This window comes from Rhinolophus ferrumequinum, chromosome 18 (assembly GCF_004115265.2).
Source record: "Rhinolophus ferrumequinum isolate MPI-CBG mRhiFer1 chromosome 18, mRhiFer1_v1.p, whole genome shotgun sequence".
Lineage (NCBI taxonomy): Eukaryota > Metazoa > Chordata > Mammalia > Chiroptera > Rhinolophidae > Rhinolophus > Rhinolophus ferrumequinum.
This window is the reverse complement of record NC_046301.1, coordinates 52,279,114-52,293,581: the sequence shown is the minus strand read 5'-3', so window position 1 is coordinate 52,293,581 and position 14,468 is coordinate 52,279,114. Positions and strand designations below refer to the sequence as shown.

Below are 14,468 nucleotides of genomic sequence, written 5' to 3'. Positions count from 1 at the left end.
TGACAATATGGAATAGCCACCACTGGAGACAGGAAAAAGTTGCCAAGTGAGCTTCCAATTTAGTTGGGTCCATTAACTTGTTGTAACAGGACTTGACATATATATATATATATATATATATATATATATATATATATATATATGTTATTATTAAAGTTTATTGGGGTGACAATGGTTAGTAAAGTTACATAGGTTTCAAGTACACAGTTCTGTAACACATCATCTATATATCACATTGTGTGACCTATATTTTTAAAATACGAGAGATTCTGCTACCAGGTTTTCTTCATTAGTGTGGCAGGCAAGGGAAAAATAAAAAAAAAATAAAAAACTGTCCACTGACAAAAGTGAAAAAAGCAGCTTAAACATTTTTAGAATGGCACATGACAGGAACATCAAATATTTGAACTTATCCTCCAAAGTTTCTTATTTCATGTCTAAATCTTTTATCTTCACTTTGTATTATGAAATATTTCATGTGGAAAAACTATAGAATAATAAACACCAGCTTTGTCAACCTTAATATTTTACTCTATTTGCCTTGAAGTTTTGCAGGAAATTAGACTTTTCAGGTACAGCTTAAGTCTCCTGTAGACCTCTTCTGTTTTCCATTCCCCATATTTTTACAATTTTGCTCGATGTGCAAGTATTCATAAACAATATCTTGTATTACTATACTTATTTTATAAATTCTATAATGATATCAAACTATTATTACCTATTATTTCTTAACTTGCATTTTTGATTCTGTTTCTTTTATGAGCACTATCAAAGTTGATGGGTACTCGTATAGCACATATATCGTGCTATTTATATAGCACTATTCATTAATTTTAACTGCTGAACGGTATTCTACTGTATGAAAATACCATAACTTTTTGTCTATTATCTAACTGATTAATATTTACATTGCTTCTAGTTTTTCTCTCTCAAAAACAATGATTTAATGAAGTTTCTTGCCATGTTTCTTTATGCATATGTACCTACAAGTGAAATTTCTGGGTCAAAGCTTAAGCAACTTGTAAATATGACCCAGTTATTTCCCAAAATGATCGTACTTACACTCTTACCTTCAGGCTATGTATGAGAGTTCCTGTTCCTCCTTATCTTCAATAGCATTTAGTATTTTCAGATTTTAAAAATATTCCAATCTGACTTGTATGAAATATCTCATCCATATTTTAATGTATATTTCCCTGACCGATAATGATTTAATTTTATATTTTTACTGCCAATTGGGGCTTACTCATCTATGAATTGTGTGACATCTTTTTTTTATTGAGTCATAGTTTCTTAAATATTCTGCATACTAATCTTTTATTGGAAATATTTTTTTTTTTTCTCAAGATATGACTTATCTTTGATTATAGTGTCTGGTGTTTTTGTTTTGTTGGGGTTTTTTTTGTTTTTTTTTTAAGGAGGGTGCAGCTCTCAGTGGCCCATGCGGGGATTGAACTGGCAACTTTGGTGTCAGTAGCACCACGCTCCAACCCACTGAGCTAATCGGCCATCCCAATTACAGTGTCTTGAAATGCAGAAATGTATAATTTTAATGTAAACCAAATGATCAATTTGTTTAACTTTTGGTGTGTGCTTCTTGCATCTTATTTGAGAAAGGCTTCCCTATGCTGAAATCATAAAGATTGACTCCAATATTTTTGCTAAATGTTTTAAAGTGTTGCATTTTCACTTTCAGGCCTTTAATCTGTCTGAAATTAATTTATGTATATGGTGAGATAGGGATTTAATTTTATTGTCCCAGCACCATGTATTAAATAGTCTGTCCTTCTTAAATTTGTAATGACACCTCTTTAATTTACAAAGTATCTTCATATGAATTTCATTCTTAGCTCTCAGTTGCATTACTTTAGTATTTAAACTCTGCATCAATTTGTCACTTTTTATATTTTTTACAGCTTCATCACAGGTCTTTATATCTGCTAAGGTGAAACTATACTGTCCATATTCCTTACATTTTTAGGACTATATTGACCTACTGATAGAGAATTTCTGAGTCAGCTTTCAAATTTTCATATAAAATCACAAAAATTCTATTGGAACTTTAAGTGGGATTGTAATAAAAATTAAAATTAATTAGAACCTAAGTGGTATATTTATTCTTTAGAATTTTCCAAACTGCAAACTTTCTTTTACTCAAGTATTTTAATATATCTTTTGATAGAGTTTTAAAATGTTTCTCTATAGAGTCTAAAACTGCATTTGTTAGACTTTCACCTAGGTACTTATATTTTCTCTTTTAAGAATTACATTTTCAATTTTGAAAAGTATTTGCTGCTATGTGAAATTGCAATTGGCTTCTACTTACTGTGCAATCAGTAATTGTGCTGAGCTCTCTTAGATAGTTCTAAGATTTGCCTGCAGATTATCTTGGTTTCTCTGTGTAGACCATCTTTTTATCTGTAAAGAGTGAGTTGTATTTATTTTTCTTAATATCATCATAACTTTCATTTCCTATTCCCAATCTACCGAGCTGATTAAAGCTTCCAGTATAATTTGATTAGTAGCAGAGATAATAGGCACCTTTTAATTGTTCTTGACATGAACTGGAATGTTCCTAATGGTAACTATGATGTTTAGTCATGATATTTGGTAGGAATATAAGTTATCCCTATTTTTCTATTTCTAGCTTACTGTGAGTTTTTCTCTTGAATAGGTGTGGGGAATTTTATTAGATGTCTTTTCTATCTGATATAGCTATATTTTTTTCTTTGTATCTTTTAGTTAATTACATTAAAAGATTTTTTAATGTTAAAAAAGAATGTAAGGACATTCTTGGCATGAATTCAACTTGCTCAAGATGTTTTTTTTTCAGTATTTTAATATAAAAAATTTAATACAAAACCTCTAGTTAAAATAAATTTCTTGATATGATTTCCTAATAGCTGTGAGAAAACAGTTCCTTCAAAAATTGTAAAGAAAAGGGCTGAACCTACTTTTTCAAGGAAGATTCTAAAGCCCAGATTGGGCAGTCCCAGGAAACACCTTTTTGATAACGTGCTCCAGTGGACTGATTTTTCTTTGGGCCAACAAATATTAAGCACTGAATTAACCATGATTTTTACGGCCTCGGTATTCATTAAGTTATATTAGGAAGCAGAGACTGATGTCATATTCTCCCTTAATAAATTTCCTTGTTGAAAGCAAAAGGCAATTTCAAATCATTCCAGAAACCTTAGAGCTACACCAAATAGAAGGTGTTCAAAAATATGTTTGTGTTGTTCATGACGGTGGTGATGTTTTCTACAGTGAAAAACATCATTTTCAAATTAACAGCTGATGCTTTCAACCTTTCGAAACACCTCAGTTTACTCATAGCTGCAAGTATACTCACTATGTGACCAAAACAGCAGCACCAGGACACAGTGTCACTATTAAATCACTCTTTCTCATCCTTGAAGGCCAGAGGGATTTTCTCAGTATTGTTCTGCTAAAAACATTTTGATTGTACCATCAGGCATTTGCTATAGAAAATGCTCTTTGCAGAAACCAAATACACACCCCAATAAACTTTAATTTAAAAAAAAAGAAAAGAAACCAAATGCAAAAGTCTTGTACCTGTCTCCCTAATCCGCTCCCTTCTCCCACTGTCTCTTACATAGTAACCCTCTTGTTTTAAATAAATAATAATAAAAGATGTGTTATTTCTGCCTAAGCATACTGAGTAAAATACAAAACAGAAAGACAAATATTTGTTACTATATTTGATTATTCACTCCCATATATCTGAACACTCTTATTTCATTGTGAAATTCTAAAATAATTACCAGGACATTGGTGCAATATACTTTTCACTCCTCCCCCTTCTCTGTCCCCATAATTGGCAGTTTCCAACTTCTCTACTTTCTACTATGAAAATCTCTCCCATCTCCATTAAAACTGCCAATAATCTAGTTCAGACCTCAACCAGTAGTCTCAACTCTGTAAACATGGGGGAAACTTTTAAATGTTAATAAAATTGTTTATCCCCCTCCCTCAAAAAGAACTTATACTTTCAGTGTCTAATGTTTGAGACAATCTATAATGACAAAAGCTACTATTGATTTATTAACACATTAAATGATTTATGCTTTATCAATCATAATCATTTATAGATGCATTTCCCAAATATTGTGTGTGTGCATGTGCGTGTGCGTGTGTGTGTGCGTGTGTGTGTGTGTGTGTGTGTGTTGTGAGTTTTGCCTGCCTAACACCTCTCTCATTTGGGAAACAGTCTGCCCCCTTTTACTTTGGTTGTGATTCCTTTGCCACAATAATTGGCCTTGGGTCTCAGAGCTTTCACGTCACACATGTCAGCAAACACTACTCCTCATGTTAGGGATCAGTCCAGGGCTTTGGCAAATGACAAGAACTGGGATAATCAGAGCTCCTTCATGTGCCTGGGGAGAAGTTCCCTTTTGTGCCTGATGGTAAAGCTATGTGGATGTGAGCCTAAGTGCTGGCAGCGGCTGTCTCCTTCACAATGTTGTAAAGTTGGAACGAAGCCAATTCGTAGAGAACAGTAGAAATAAAAGGTGAAAAATTAAAAAAAAAATATTCTACTTTTTGCATAAGCTGGTTTAAGTTGCGTTTCTGTTCATTTAAACTTCTCACTTTAGGTTACAACATTGAAAAAGCAGGGTCTGAGAAAACCAACTGATCTTTAAAATAATCAAATTAATTTTTTAAATTATAAAAGTAAAACATCAACGTGAATTAAAAAATCAAACGTTACATAAGAATATAAAAGTAAAAGTTCTTACTCTCAAATCCATAGCTCAACTTTTCGTTGGAGATTTCTAAATTTCTTTCTATAAAACTGTTGGCATACACAAAGATAAAAGACATACAAAGGGGAGTCTTTTTACACTTTGTTTAAACAATTAGTATCATACATATTAGTTTGCCATTTGCTTTCATCCTGGAAATATGGATCTTCTCCGTTATTTTTAATGAGCTACAAAACATTCCATTGTAATGATATGCCATAATTTATTTTACTAGTCAGAAAAATAAATAGAAGTTTAAAGCACTTTGTTCCAATGAAGAAGTAAGTAATTTTTCTCCATATTGTTTGGATGCTAAAAGATAAAAAATTATCGCTTGTTTCACATGATTTTTCACATGGACTTACAATCAGAACATTAAGTAATGATTTTCATTTGAATGATGGAGTTGACTGTAGCTTAGTTATGCAGCTGTAACTAAGTCCATGTAAAATTCAAAAATAAATAAAGGAATTCCTTTCATTTTCAATATTTTTTAAAAATATCTGCTAACTACTTAAGCATAGTAGATATTTGCATTGTGATTTGAAGTTAGGCCCATACATTTAAGGAATTTCTTTTCTCATTTTGGATAAATAGAGTATAAGTGCTGCGAACAAGAAAGATCACACAGCCTTTTCACAAAGATGGCGCTGAAAGCGAAGAAGGAAGCCCCTGCCCCTCTCAAAGCCAAAACCGTAGCAAAGGCTTTGAAGCCAAAGAAAGCAGTGCTGAAAGGCTTTCACAGCCACCAAAAACAGATCCGCACGTCAACCCACAGCAGAGACAAGCTTGACCACTATGCCGTCATCAAGTTCCCCCTGACAACGGTGTCAGCCATGAGGACGACAGAAGAACAATACACCTGTGTTCATTGTGGATGTCAAGGCCCACAAGCACCAGATCAAACAGGCTGTGAAAAAGCTCTATGACATTGACGTGGTCAAGGTCAACACCCTGATCAGACCTGATGGAGAGAAGAAGGCATATGTTTGACTGGCTCCCGACTATGATGCTTTGGATGTTGCCAACAAAATTGGGATCATCTAAACTGAGTCCAGCTGGCTAATTCTAAATATAAAAATTTTACATCGTACAAAAAAAAAAGATAAAAAAGAAAGATCAGACAAATTCAAAATATTTCTGAACCCAATGGCAACTAGAAAAACTGTTCTACAATCATTTTACATTTTTGATATTTTTAAGAAGTATGCCCATATTTCTTGAATATGTATAAAACTGATGCTATATTATAGACTCATTCAATCAAGTAATACTTTTTTCTTCCATTTAAATATGATACTATCATTCCTGGATTTTGTTTGATTTCCCTCACCACTGTTAGTCCTATGCACGTTTTATCCTATGCCTGCTGTGCACAATTGGATAAATACACAGTTTCTTGATGTTTATTCTGACTAAACCAACCACACTGAAAAAAATGTATATGGTGTCTGAATTACCTTTTGCAATCTGATCAAGGTGGCCTCAATAAGCTATATCTTATCTCCATGATCTGAAATATATCATTTTACCAAGTAATATGAGAAAAATTATTCAATGATGTGCCTTACAAAAGCTGGGATCTATGACCTCTGAGAAAGCAGCCACTGAAGAAAGATTTTAATATAACTCCACTGAATAGTAAATCAACAATAGATAAGCAGGTTTAATTTTCTGTAATTTTCCACAAGATGCTTCAACAGTGTGGCAAACATAGAACCCAGGTTTAATAAAATGAATATGTAGGAGGCCGAAAGGTTAATGTGACTCTTCTTTAAAAAGCAAAAAAGAAATTAGGTAGATTACAGTCAACACTACCAATCATTTGAAATTTTGTTAAATGGTCAAATATAAACTTCATAGTAGATGATAATAGATATTCTTTGCAGCAGAACAACAACTGAAGAAAAATTTTTAAATGGTCCTATTATACTTTCAGTGGCAGGCAGTCAGCCACAGCTTGTGCTGCAGCCTTTTTTGGGTGGCTCTCAGGGATCTGCCAGCCTGAGGTGAGCAGTGGCTGGCAATGGTGTTTTCAGGGCTTTTTGAAGTGGTCACAGGCCCAGCACTGGTGCAAGAACTGCATCTGCATTAAATTTGTAAAAACCACCAGCCACACCCCGTGACTTCCTGGAACCCCTCCCACTAAGCTAGTGCTGCATCACTAGTGACACCGTCGACACTGGGTTAACCAGCCTGGACCATGTACCTAAGGAGGCTCTTTCAGCAGCTGAGCCTTATAGGTAGCCAGCAGATGGCAAAAGGCCTAGGGGGTGCCCTGGAGCTTTTGCTAAGCTTCCCAGGCAGCCAGCCTTGGTTCACAGAAAGGCTTTCCCCACATGCCTCCAGGTCCAGCACAGGCAGCAATCAACCACATATAGCTTTGTAGCTCCTACCAGGTAGCTGTGGGCCGGTCAAAAGCAAGGCTGAAATTGGCCTGCATGGGAATCCCTCCCAAGAGATACCAGAAACAACACAACCAGAGAACAGCTTCAAACCACCCCAGAGTACTACCTGATTAGCCCTACAAGTAGCACACCGATAGGTTGATCTCAACAAGCACAACAGCCCAATGGAGAGAATGCCCCTCTGAGGGGTCAGCCCCCACACAGCAGTTCATACACTGTGGGCCAATTCTCACAGCCAGTCAGCCTAAGAGTCAATTCCACCCAGAGATGAATGAAAAGCAATTAAGGCTCAACTACAACAGGAGAATATACACGACACACACAAGGGACACTCCCAGAACCCATGCACAGGAGGTCAGGGACACTGCTCCACTGGACCACACAGTATACATACAACATAAGGCCACCCAGCAAAGACTGAGAGACATAGGAGATCTACTTAATACATAGAAGCAAACACAGAGAAGCAGCCAGAATGAATAAACAAAGAAATATGTCGCAAATAAAAGAATAGGAGAAATCTCCAGAGAAAGAACTAAATGAAATGCAGACAACCAACCTACCAGAGACAGAGTTTAAAAACAGTGGTTATAAGAATGCTTAAGGAACTTAGTAAGAAATTCAACAAAGAAATAGTAAGCATAGGGGCAGCCAGATGGCTCAGTTGGTTAGAGCCAAGCTCTGAACTACAGGGTTGCTGGTTCAATTCCCACATGGGCCAGTGAGCTGCGCCCTCCACAACTAGATTGAAGACAATGAGCTCCTGCTAAGCTTCCAGAGGGCATGGCTCAGTTGGTTAGAGTGTGAGCTCTCAACAACAAGGTTGCTGGTTCAATTCCTGCATAGGATGGTGGGCTGTGCAACGACTTGGAACTGATGGACCCTGGAGAAACACACTGTTCCCCAATATTCTCCAAAAAAAACAAGGTTTAGAAAGAAAGAAAGAAAGAAAGAAAGAAAGAAAGAAAGAAAGAAGGAAAGAAAGAAAGAAAGAAAGAAAGAAAGAAAGAAAGAAAGAAAGAAAGAGAGAAAGAAAGAGAGAGAAAGAAAGGGTACGCATAAAGAAGGACATAGAAACCATTAAAAAAAAGTCAGAAATAAAGAATACAATAACTGAAATGAAAAATATACTAAAAAATATCAACAGCACATTAGATAAATCAGAGGGTCGAAATAGTGATTTAGAAGACAAGGTAGCAGAAAACACCGAATCACAACAACAACAACAAAAACTGAAAACAAAAATAGTTTAAGGGACATTTGGGACAACATCAGGTGTTACAACATTTGCATAATAGAGGTACCAGAAGAGGAAGAGAGGGAGCAAGGGATTGAGAACCTATTTGAAGAAGTAATGACTGAAAATTTACGTAAACTGGTGAAGGAAATAGACATACAAGCCCAGAAAGTACAGAGTCCCAAATAAGATGAACCCAAACAGGCCCACACCAATGCACATGATTAAAATGCCAAAGATTAAAGACAAAGAGAGAATCTTGAAAGCAGCAAGAGAAAGACAACTACTTAAAGGGAGTTCCCATAGACTATCAACTGATTTCTCAACACAAACTTTGCAGTCCAGAAGGGATTGGCAGGAAATATTCAAAGTGATGAAAAACAAGGGCCTACAACCAAGACTACTCTACCCAGCTTCCCAGATAAGAAAAAGCTAACGGAATTCATTACCACGAAACCAGTGTTACAAGAAATGTTAAAAGGAATTCTTTAAGAAGGGGGAAAATAAACAAACAAAAGAAGATAGAAAATATTAATAATAAAATGGCAATAACTTTGTACCTATCAATAATCACTTTAAATGTAAATGGATTAAATTCTCCAATCAAAAGACATAAGGTAGCAGAATGATAAGAAAACAAGACCCATGCATATGCTGTCTACAAGAGACCCACTTCAGATTGAAAGACACACATAGTTTGAAAGTAAAGGGATGGAAAAAGGTATTTCACGCAAATGGAAACAAGAACAAAACAAGAACGAGGTCTGACAATTAAGTTCATGAACTTGTTGCCACGTTGTTGCTAACCTTTTTTGATATCAGAGGCATTATTCATTATGAATTTGTACCAACTGGACAAACAGTTAACCAATTTTTACTATTCGGAAGTGGTGAAAAGGCTGCATGAAAAAGTTAAACGACCTGAACTTTTCGCCAACAATTCATGGCTCTTGCTTCACGACAAGGCACCAGCTCATACAGCACTGTCCATGAGGGAGTTTTTAGCTAGTAAACAAATAACTATTAGAACACGCTCCCTACTAACCTGATCTGGCCCCCAATGATGCCTTTCTTTACCCGAAGATAAAGGAAATAGTAAAAGGAAGACTTTTTGATGACATTCAGAACATCAAGGGTAATACAATGATGACCATTCCAGAAAAAAAGAGTTCCAAAATTGCTTTGAAGGGTAGACTAGGCACTGGCGTCAGTGAGTAGCTTCCCAGGGGGAATATTTCAAAGGTGACTATAGTGATATTCAGCAATGAGGTACATAGCACTTTTTCTAGGATGAGTTAGCAAACTTAATTGTGTGACCTCATACAACTGGGGAAGTTTTTCAGAAACTAATGATCTTGCCAAAGATGTAATGCAAATCAAATTGTCCCCATATTGAGCTACTGGGGCTCCTACTATTCTCATGAAGAAGATCCTATTCTCAGGAGATTTGGTTTTGTAAATTTAATCAATAATCTTGAAACTTTTACATAGAAGTACAGAGTTAAAATTTTCAAACATGGCCTTTCCTCTGATATCAATAGTCCTATTTTAAAAAGAAGAGAGACAACAAACATACAGTTGGTCTATGGCTTATCAAATACTCACATCTTTCTCCAACTCTTCCATTCCTATGCAACATCACCTCACCATACCCTACAAATTAAGTTTCTTTAGCTGTTCACTTGGTAAAAGATGTGTTATTTAGCCTAAGTCTATATGGACCAACATAACCCAAGCTTAATAATAAAATTTAAATATCATTAATATAATTTACTGAGTGCCTATTATACATAGAGCAGACACTCTACCTGGCACTTTACAAGGCTCTACATGGTAGGCATTACCTGGGATAATTCAGTTGACACTTGAGTAACACAGAGGTTAGAGGCCCCTAACACCCATCCAGTAGAATAATCTGAATATAACTTAAGTCAGCCCTTGGCATACCTGGATTCCCAACTGCTAGTTGACCCTTGAACAACACAGGTTTGAACTGAGAGGGTCAACTGGAAAAGTCACATACACATGGACTCCTGCAATTCAAACTTTCATTGTCAAGGGCCAACTGTATTCACAATGTTAACTCTCATAGCACAGCCATTGATTTATCAGCATAGATACAGACCATAACTACCAATATATCCTGGTGATTGCTTACTAGCCGAATATCAGCCCTGTTGTATGAGTAGGCTAGGACAGCTATAACTAAGTACAAGGTGCTTAAACAACAGAAACATCATGTTTTTTACAACTCTGGAGGCTAGAAGTCTGAGATCAAGGTGTTGACAGAGTTAATTCCTTCTGAGGGCCACGAGAAAAGGATCTGTTCCAGGATCTGCTTGTAGATCACCTCTTCTCCCTGCCTCTTCCTATTATCTTCCCTCTGTCTATGTCTGCGTCCAAATTTCTAAGGAAACCAGTCACATTGGATCAGGGCACACACTAATGACCTCATTTTAACCAAACTTCTTTAAAGACCCTATTTCCAAATATGGTCACATTCCGAGGTAGTAGTTGTTAGGACTTCATTTTTGAGAGGACGCAATTCAGCCCATAACAGCTGGTTACGTCATCTCCATTTTAAGATAAGGAAATAAACCCTAGCTTAAGCATATTGTTTAGGGTCATGTAACTAACAAACTAAAACTAGAATTCAAATCCACGTTTGGGAGAGGTCAATACCAATGTCATAACCACTAAATATTTTAAGCAATTGACTTGTTAATTATTTGATTTAACTTTTTTCTCTAAATCACTTTATATTTATAAAAATTTACATTAATCATACACAAGTCCAAGCTAAAAGCCATTTTCAGCAAGTTAGCATTATAAGCTTCTAATCATATGGTATTTGATGTAATATGTATATTTTTATTTGCTAATTTTTTATAGCCAACAGTCTTTCAGAACAGATTTAAGGAAGTGAAAAGACGTACAACAAAAACATAAAACAAAGATAAGAACTAATAAAGTAGGTGCTGGATTGGAAGGAAACAAAACACAGGTTAAATAAACTGAATAATATTACGAAATGCAGACCCTATTTCTGATCATCTTTACTTACATATATGGGGATTCAGTCTAGCCGAAATAGGGAACTGAAGTCATGTTATGACATATTTATATTAGGAAAAAATATCCAAAATTTGAAAATAAGGCAAGAATATTATAGCAAGCTCTTTCAAAATCATACTAGGACGTTGTTTAACAAGTCCACCTGAGAGATATCTGATTCCCTGAGGGTTATTTGACTCCCTAGGAAACATAAATTTATTTGAAATACTATTTATTAGTTATTAGGGTTCAGATTCTGAAAAATTACTTTGTCTTATAGAAAATGGATAAATTGCAAACACTGTTTCTCCTGCAGAAATGAAAATGATTTCTGTCTATTAGAAAAGATAAAATAACCCAAATGTTACCATTGGTTGTCCTGTAGGACACTAACCAGTTTTGACTCTAAGTTAGTTAGTATTCTTACCCTATCAATCATTTTCCACACACATACGTTTGTGTGCATGTGTATATAATCAACTTTGTCATCTGTATCATTAGTAAGTTAAACGGGTCTCTGAATCTTTAACATGTGCCCTATGCAATTAACTTGTTGAAAATGTTATTTTAACATCTGCTAAACTGATGGCTCAGTGATCCTCCACGTATCTATTTAATGAGTTGATGTTTGGGGCAAATATTAGTTTGATATTTTGTGTTTAGATGTCTGGACCTACTTGAGAGACAAGAGAACAAAGAGAATCTATGGGATTAGATGTGATCCACTCTGACCAAGGCATGCAAGCATCAGGGCTGTTCGGATGAAGCCCAAAACACAGTGTTGCATTTGAGCCCAGCCCTGAAACGGGGAGAGGGAACTCCACATACCCAAATGGAGTTAGTAGGTAGCAGAGACCATGAGGCAGAGAGGACCTGAGCATTGCAGAGAGCATCTTCAAGGAAACAAAGTGATTGCAAAGGCATGGGTGATTGGGCTTTGAAAGCCAAGCGGCTCGTGAGAAAAGGAATTTAGTCAGGAGGCCACAGCAGAAAGATATGTACAGGCTTACTTCTCATCAGGGATAGCACCTTGAAATTCACAAAAATAATTGAGAAAAACTGTTAAAGATACTTTGGTTCCAAGATAAGGGATATGGGGTAGGGGTGATGCTTTCGCAAAATTCATATTGATGTTTGAATACAGTGTAAGGAGACCTAAGGATGTTTCGTTTATTTCAGTTTCAACACAAAATTTCAATGAAAGAGTCACAGTGGACCTTATTCTACTTAGGTATCCAGTCTTAAGGAATTCCAGAGTCACCTTTATATTTTATAAAACTAAAGAAAATTTATCTCAGTAATAGGTAATACTACCCTGTGAATATTAACATAAGAAAAAGTATTTAACTGTGGTTTTCAAACTTTGAGATTTTCTTTCAGCTAGCAGGCTTCTAACAGACAAACAATGACAGACCAACGAGTGTTTTATTTTTGAAAGATTTTGTAAACAAAGTCAGGGCCCTTATTTCTATAAAAATAAATGTTTTTTAGAAACTAAATTATCAAAAAATTGTTGATAGCAGAACAAGGAGAAACTGAAGAGCATCAGGAAGGCAAAATAATTTACATCAAATCAGGACATTTTTAAGAGTAAAAGGGGGAGCTATTAATCATTACCCTGAAAATACAGTGTAAGTTAAGACTGTGTTGAGCAAATTGGGAATTAAGATCACTCAATGAAGAGCAGAAGTAGCAAAATAAACCTTAATTAATATTTTCTATCTATTTTGCAGAAAATATGAGTATCTTTGTGATGGACATAAAGATGCACTGCTCAGATCAGACCCCCAACTCCTAGGACTGGTGTCAGCAGGCAGCCTTCACTGTCAGCACCTTCATAAGTATCTTGGCTACAGAGGACTGTCTTGCCCAAGATCATACCCTTCCTGGGGCAGCCCAGGTCATTTCAGTCCAACATGAGACAACTCTCTCAGGTCATTTTCACTCCAGAGCTCCCCATGGGTTGACTTCTTCCTTTGCCCAATCCTGCTTCCTTTCTCACAGGTGTTTATCTCAAGGGCACTCCCTAATAAATATCTTGCATCCTAAGCTCCATCTCAGATTCTGCTTCCCAGAAATCCCAACCTCAGGCAGTGTTTGACATTGATTTGGTAAGTATTACCAAATGGCAAAGTGGTTATGGCCACAGGCTCTGAAAGCAGACTGCCTGGTTACAACCCGAGCTCTACCACTTACTGGCTAAATGGCTGTGGGTAAGTCACTTAGCCTAAAACGTAGATAAAGATAGAACCTATCTCATTGGGTTGTTGTGAGACTTAAATGAGTTAATACATGTGAAGAACTTATAACAGTGTTTAAAACACAGAAAGTCCTCAGCCTTAGCTGCTATAAGTATCAATGATATTATTTTTAGTCCAAGTTGGGAATAACCCAATATCTGCTTCAGAATATAGGAAGCCCATAGTAATTTTGGATTGACTGAGTCCCTATGACTGGGCCCTTCCTCATACTCCAGTGAGCTTCCTGACCTCAGTACTCAGGACCTCAGTGACTAAACTCCTACTTGTCCAGGTTCTGGCACCAAGCGCAGTCCTTCCAGTAGGAAATTCCCTGCCTGGGGTCCAGGTCTACCAGAAATCCAGATTCCTGGTTGCTATATATCCCAATATTCCCATAATCAGGTCCCTGATAGTCACTCCTGGATCTTCCCAACATCCCCAAATCTGCTTTCTAGGCCTCTAACTGTGTCTAGTTGAGCTGACATCTGGAACTCCTCTCAGTCTGACCTTTTCCAACAGCACAACCATGCGGCCCTTTTCTCCCCCCCTCTAGACTAAAGTTCTCAAGTTCAAACACAGCTTTGATTCAGACCCAAAACAACAGTCTCTTATTTTTTTGCTCCTATGTTTACATACTAAACCCTGTCAGGCTACAGAGATCGTAGTCCTTTTGTTCTGTAATCTAGCCTTTGCTGAAGCCTCCGAAATCTCAGTCCCAATCAGTGCGATAGAAAGGAAATCTCCCATGGCAACAAACCACAAG

The 14,468-nt window shown here is 36.4% G+C and overlaps 1 pseudogene; it reads left to right on the top strand.

The window, feature by feature from the left end:
• The first annotated feature begins 3,242 nt into the window (after window positions 1-3,242).
• LOC117038498 (60S ribosomal protein L23a-like) lies at window positions 3,243-5,813 on the top strand (annotated as a pseudogene).
• The last annotated feature ends 8,655 nt before the right edge of the window (window positions 5,814-14,468 follow it).